Source organism: Amphiprion ocellaris, unplaced genomic scaffold (assembly GCF_022539595.1).
Source record: "Amphiprion ocellaris isolate individual 3 ecotype Okinawa unplaced genomic scaffold, ASM2253959v1 Aocel_unscaffolded167, whole genome shotgun sequence".
Classification (NCBI taxonomy): domain Eukaryota; kingdom Metazoa; phylum Chordata; class Actinopteri; family Pomacentridae; genus Amphiprion; species Amphiprion ocellaris.
The window spans coordinates 1-7,422 of NW_026559330.1; the positions used below are offsets into that span (position 1 = coordinate 1).

Below are 7,422 nucleotides of genomic sequence, written 5' to 3' on the forward strand. Positions count from 1 at the left end.
GGGGGGGGGGGGGGGGGGGGGGGGGGGGGGGGGGGGGGGGACAGAAATGAGGGCAAATGTGTTCAAAACAAGTTAAAACATCATGCAAAATGCCTCAAAACCTGCTCAAAAACAATACAAACTGACTGAAATGACTCAAAAGCTCGAAATTTGTCTAAACAAGTTACAATAATTGTGCAAAATACCTCAAAGCAAGATAAAAAACTGACTTGAAATTCTTTGAAAAGACTAAAAAAAATCTAAATTTGTCCAAAACAACTTAAAATATTGTACAAAATTCCTCAAAACATAAAAACTGACTTAAATATGTCTGAAATGACTTAAAAGCTCAAAATTTGCCAAAACAAGTTAAAAATATTTGTCTAATAACCAAAATGTATCATGACCTGCTCAAAATGATAAAAACTGACTTGAAAATGTCTGAAATGACTTAAAAGCTTAAAATTCAACCAAAATGACTTAAAATTTGCCCAAAACTAATTAAAGTTCTGCACAAAATCACTGGAAACTTCAGTCTTGACTCATAATGTGTCCCAAATGCATAAAGTTCCTGCTGTTGGGCCTGAATTTTTAATACAGTGTGTAACCAGGGGTAAACAGCAGTACAAGTATATCCTGAAAACCACTGAAAATCCCTGTTTGTGACTCTTCTGCTATTGTCGTTTTGGACAGCAGGGGCGTATTGTTATTGTTGTATTGGGGTAGTTTTTGAGGTCAAAGGGCAAGATACTGGAAGTGTGGGAACAGAACAAAGGTTACTGGTTACTGTGGGACAGTAAGAAACTGTAAATAATAGCCGTGCTATGAAAGACTGAATTATGAATATAGTGACAGGGTGGTAAATTGTTTGTTATTTGCATTAAAAATCCACTTTATGTCCGTGTACTGTGCTGAGGAGTACCGACAGTTAGAGCAGTGGTTCCCAACCTGTTTGGCTTGGAGCCCCCCCTATAAGCTGCACTCCAGCCCCCAGCGGGCGTAACTCCATCTTTAGCAGAGAAACGAAGCTCCAGCAGTGTTTGTCCATCATACATGAGCAGCGACTTGATTTGTTGAGTGCCGAGGGTGAACTACAATAATATCATCAACAAAACTGACAGTGAGAGACAAGCTGCCACACACACTGGCACCATCTTGACCCAAGATGATCAATCATGATGTTCTTAGTTCCATGAAATATGAATGTATTATTATATGCATTGTGTTTTTGTGTTAGTTAATGATGAGATATTTCTAACTGCTTTTGTGTTACTGCAGTATGTGTTTAGAACAGAGGCTTATAGAGGGCAGTGTGGTAACTGTGGGTTTTATTTGCCCACTAGGTGCCACAGCCGTATGTTTCTGTTTTTAGTACTATTTCTGGTGCTGTTTCTCATATTTCTACTAATGTGTTGCGCCATAGGTTTTTGTAAAACACAATTCATTGTATAAATTCTATTAGATGTAAATAACTTGGGAAACAAAGAACCCCCACAAATTTAATTTGAAGTATTGGTTTCTGATTTAACCCGGCTTCAAATCTAATGTTAGATTCAGTGTTAAATCCACAAACAGAGAGACTTTTGGTGACTTTTCAGAGCGTATTTTAACATAAACTCAGACTTTTGGTGACTTTTCTGTTTGTATTTTAACATAAACTCAGACTTTTGATAGGGCTGGGCGATAAATCGATTTTATCGATTAATTCGAGTTTGTACTTAATGTCGATTTTGTTAGAAGGTTTTTATATTATCATTAATAGTTATGCTTAATAGCTATGGTATGAACTGTTACACTGTTACACATGATGTTTTTAGTACATAAGCTTACTGAAACCTGTACCTATTGTTTCAATGCATTTACCACCCCCACTGTATTTTACTGTATTTTTCCACACACACAGACCACACCTCACATTCACACCCACTCGCATATCATTAACTTGTGAACCCAACTGTATAAATAAAGGACGGCAGGGACCACCTCTTGGTAGCTCACACGAGACATGTCGTGTTGCACTGTGCGTGGGTTACTCTTGCTGCAAGTAAAAAGAAGCCACGTGTTGTTCATTACAGCGAGCAAAATTACTCACAAATTTCTCCTAATGAGATAAAACTTTGACAAACTGACTTGAAATTATCTGAAATTACCCATAATTTGTCCAAAAAGATTAAGAATTTGTGCATAAGTGGATTAAAAAGTGAATTCAAATTGAAGTGAATTCAAATTGAGGTATCTCTATTCTTCTATTTGCTTGTTTGGACTCAACAATTAAGACAATTTCACCAATTTTACTCAAGATTTGGCAAAAGTTCAACTAAAATAACTGGAAACTGTTCAAAATGAATCCAAATGACTTGATTTGCTCAAAAAAGCGGAATCTTTGTGCAAAATGATCCAAAAACTTTTTCTAATTGACTAAATTGTATAAAATTACCCAAACATTTGCCCAAAAAGATTCAAAATATATGCGATAAGTTGATGTGATCTTCTTGTTAAGCACATTTAACTTCTAGAATTAGGGTTAGGGTTTTGGGAATCTAACGTTCCTAAAACTGATTTAATGGTTAAAGATAGATGCATACAAATATATTTTCTAATATACGCGAGTTTGCACACTGTATGCAAGTATTTTTGCTCTATATTAATTCTACATTACAGGTTGTTTACATTTTTAAAAACATTTTTACATACGTTGTTTTACATACAATGTCTTTGACATGTTTTAGTTCTTCAATGAACAGTTTTTATGTCTGATCTTGTTGTTGAATCAGTTTTAGACATGTTTAACTTCTAGAATTGAAAAGAAAAGAGTCTAAAGAACCTTTCCTTAAACTGATTTAATGGTTAAAGATAGATGCATATAATATTTTTTTTGTCAAATTTATGCCAGTTTGCTCACTCTGTATTAGTTCTAGATTACAGGTTTTCTACATTTCTGCACACAGAATCTTCTCTCTAACGTCTTTAACACATTTTAGTTCTTCTGTGAACAGTTTTTATGCCTGATCTTCTTGTTAGATCAGTTTTAGACACGTTTAACTTCTAGAATTTAAAAAAAAGAGTCTAACCCTAACAAACTGTCCTGAAACTTGTAAAATGAATAAACATTATTCAGAGTGATGGACTGCAGTTTGTTTAATTTTCTGTTCAGCTGAATCTCAGTTGAATCCTGATTTCTGTGCATCATAAAGAGAAACAGTTTATGATAAACGTGCGTTTCCATTTTTTTCAGTTTTTTGTCTGAATGTTCTTTCTGATGATATAAAATCTGTTTATTGTGTTAAATGTGTGTTTTAGTTTCAGTGTTCTGGAGATTGAGATCTATTCTCTAACATTTAGCGTCAGACGTTCCTGCAGAAACCTTCAGAGCCCAGAGGGATTCTTACCGATGCTCAGGAGATGGACGAGGAGAGGAAACGTTGTCCATCCTCCAGACGGATCTAAGACCTGACCGGCCTCTGGGGCGGTGTTTGGTGAAGTTATCTCTGGAGGCTGCTGGAGGATAAATGTGGAGATCTGCAGATAGAAGCCAAGAAGATGAACGGAGCTGGAGAGGAAGAAGACCTACAGTGGTGTTCAAAATAATAGCAGTCCCACATCACTTTATCAGGACCGTCAGTGTTGATTTAACTTATTTCTGTAAGTTATACCTTGAAAAAAGAAACGGGGTGCTGGGGGGAGGAGGGGAGCAGGGCCGTGCAGAGACCTTTGGAGGGGCAGGTGCTCAAAGTTAAAAGGGGGCACATGGAGCAAGAATTTGAAACATCATACAGAAACATACCTCATAATACAAGGTGCAGCAGTGGCTAAGTCTCAGGACTGCTGATCAGAAGGTCATTGGTTCAAACTCTGACCTGTGATGTAGTGTATTTGAGAAAAATTATTATTTTGAAGCTGAATTTACATCACCATTAGACACTGGACTGTTTAACTGTGGCTACTCTTCCTGGAGTCCTTGCTTTTAAATTTCATACCTTTTCCAGACATGTACTGTAGAGCCACGGATTTGCTCCATGGTGCTGATTAATAATCTGCCCTTTATTATTCGTAGTGCTAATAATAAGTTTAAAAACAATTAAATGATATAGAAATCATGTATTTAAATGTATTTGTACTTTTATTCAGTTTGACTATCCACTTTGCACAAGACAGCAAGGTTCTAAAAGTTTTATATTTAGGCATATTATATTTAATTTGTCTATATATACAAATGTTATAAACAAGTACTGATATCTTTAAATGAGAGGTTGAGAAAATCACAATTCAAATTCTTCTAATTATTATTGTATTTATACTGCAATAGTCCAAAATTATGTGAAAATGCATGTACGTAGTTTCAGTGAAATAACATAACCTCTGTCTCATTGCCTCTAGAAACAGGAAACACACTGCAACTCACTGACAGTAAAATAATACATCTCTCTGATGCACTTTGCCCATGACAACAGAAACATACAGAAACAAAAAGAAGCCTGGCAGACTTTATCCTCTCAGCAGCTGTGTGGTTAACTAGCGGCTAGAACTGATGACAGGTGTGTGTGCAGAGTCAGACACACACACACAGGATGCTCACTTCATCAGTCATCTTGCAAAAATACACCGTACATAAACGAATCCCGCTGCAGAACCTCCTCTCCATCAGGACCATCAGTTGATGTCCTCCCTCGGGTCTCCGGTTTCTAGACTAGCGGCGCTAGCGCAGAGCTACAGGGAACATCTGGACCCCTCAGAGCAGTGGGGGACGTCTACGTAGATCACGTGACCGACCGACGGTAGATCTGAATTATTTTTAGTTTTGTTTTATTTATTATTTTGGTCCTCAGAGACTTTCACACACACACACACACACACACACACACACACACACACACACACACACACACACACACACACACACACACACACACACACACACACACACACACACACTTACAAATAAAAACAAAATTAAATAGAATTTAAAAAAACAACTTTGACAACAGGGCACTTTGGGCATCAAGGAGCAAAGGGGCAGTTGCTTCGGCCCCCTCCGCCTCCCCCCACCCCCCTCGCCTCCACCTCCCCTGCTGAAGAAATACCACAATCTTGGGATTAATCAAAAATAAACCCCTAACTCTATGATATACAAGAACTATCGACCTCACCTGTTGTCTAAACTGGACAAACCACAGTATTTCAACCCCAACTTAATTATTGACAAAACAATATAGAAAACAGCGGCGGACTACTTCCAGCTGCGGAGGGACACCCTTTTCCAGCTAGCTGCAATCTGACGCAGTGACGCAGCAGAGTGCAACTGACCAGGGCGGAGGGATACGTCATTCTGCTGGGAGAAGAGACACAGCGAGGAGGTAAGTTATCTTCTGAAAGTGCTTTTGAGTTTTTGTTGATAAAATTTAATAACAATGGCAGTTTCTTCTGTGATAAAATGGAATAAAATCAGCACATTGACAGAGCTTTGCGAATATGACTACATTTCCGTGTTTTTCTCTATGCTAATCCATCGCGTTAATCAAAGTTTGAAATGGCGCATTAGTAAACTACACCACTGTTGTCAATGGCGGACATTTTAGTTGAGGGGCGTTCATTTAGGTTAGAAATGCTTCCAACGAGACAGGAGCAATAAAAAAAACTTTGGAATTCAACATTTGCCTGCAAGCAACTTCTGGCTAACGTTACCCTTTTGTTAGCTAGCTAGTTTGCACACAGTTAAAGTTGTGCCTGTATGCCCGCGAAACTGAGCCCCCCTCCCCTCCCCGGATCAAAAGGGCCGCTATTTGTCTATTTGTCCATCTGCACGGTAAGTTTTAACTTGTGAAATAACAAGTTAATGAAGTCTAAAAACTTGGACGCTTATATTTACTGCATATAGTCAACGTATTTGTCGATGGTCCGAGTGTTTGAGGGGAGGCATTTGTGTTTGTACGGCGTATAGTAATGAAACGAGCTGAAATACTGTGAATTTCTTGCATTCACGCTGTTTATCTACCATCGCTCTCTCTCTCTGTATTCATCCTCTTGCTCGCTCTATCACAAGAGAGCTCCTCTACCGCAGCTGCTCTGGGGATGAAGATCTCTGTCCGGGTGCAGCACTGTCTGAACTGTGTGGCTTGTCTAGTTTATCTTTCTCCACTTTTACTACTTACCCTACAGTCTACTGTTAATCTGGTGGTCATTAAATTGATTATTCCATAAAAGGTCAGAAAATAATATTGATGTAGTTCTTTTTTTTAAATTCCAAAATATTTTTATTGTTTTTCACATGAAAATATCAGTACATTTGTATAAATCAATGGCTCACAAGGTCTTCTTAACCCTCTGGCTATGTTCAAAAACAACATCCATTCAGTTTGTTTGTGGCCATTTTTGGCTCCCAACATACTGAGTCTGTAATTTTTTTTAGATTTTTTTATCTTTTTTGCTACTTTTACTGCATAAAGTTTTTAACTAACATCAATTCTTATCATACATATAAAATATTCATTTATTTTAATATTTTTAACCCTTCAAATGCCAGTTTGTTTGCACAAAGCACTTGTTGAAAAACAACCTCAGAAATGACCATTATCTATATTCCCAGTGCTATCGGTTTTTCTTGTTTTATTAATAGCACAGTCTGAGATATGTAATTCATTAACAGCAACACTGATTATGATGCATTATTATTTTTGAGAAGAGAGAGGGTTAGTCTAACCCTAACCCTTCCTCTCAGCGTGTTCGTGGCCAAAAATGGCCACCCCGTTTGTATTCTCAAAATGCTTTAAAATTTATATATACTTTTTTAAAAATTCCACTTTCATCAGCTTAATTTTTCAAATTTGCATCAGTTGTGATCATGAAAACCAAAATTTCATTCAAATTCAGAATTTTAACCCTTTAAATGCCTTTTAGATCACATAATGCTAATGATCTAAAAGGGGAGAAACGCATAAAATCACATTTTTTAACCAACTAATACATGCTTCCTGATTTAGTTTTTAAGCATAATTGCAGCTATATAAATGTCAAAAAACAAAAAAACTCCCTCTCAGCGTGTTCGTGGCCAAAAATGGCCACCCCCTGTTTGCAGTCTCAAAATGCTTTAAAATTAATATATATAAAAATATTTTTCCACTTTTACCAACTTGATTTTTAAAATTTGCATCAGTTCTGGCCATGAAAACCAAAAACCAGAATTTTGACCCTTTAAATGCCTGTTAGATAACATAATGATTTATAAAGGGAGAAAAACACAAAATCACTTTTTTAAATAAAAATAATACATGCTGCCTGATTAATTTTGCTAAATGTTTGTCAATAATTAGCAGTATCAATGATTTTTATGCATCATTAACTTTTTTGTGCACTGACAAAAAAAGAAGAAAACTACCACCTTGTGTTTGTAGAAAATGCAGTAAAAAAAAATACCGCATTATTTTCTACTTTCAACAGTCAAGTTTT

The 7,422-nt window shown here is 36.8% G+C and overlaps 1 long non-coding RNA gene across 1 annotated transcript; it reads left to right on the forward strand.

The window, feature by feature from the left end:
- Positions 1-3,546: 3,546 nt before the first annotated feature.
- LOC129348413 (uncharacterized) lies at positions 3,547-5,447 on the forward strand. The gene is made up of 2 exons (XR_008600953.1): positions 3,547-3,621; positions 5,193-5,447. It is a non-coding gene; the product is annotated as an uncharacterized LOC129348413 (long non-coding RNA).
- The last annotated feature ends 1,975 nt before the right edge of the window (positions 5,448-7,422 follow it).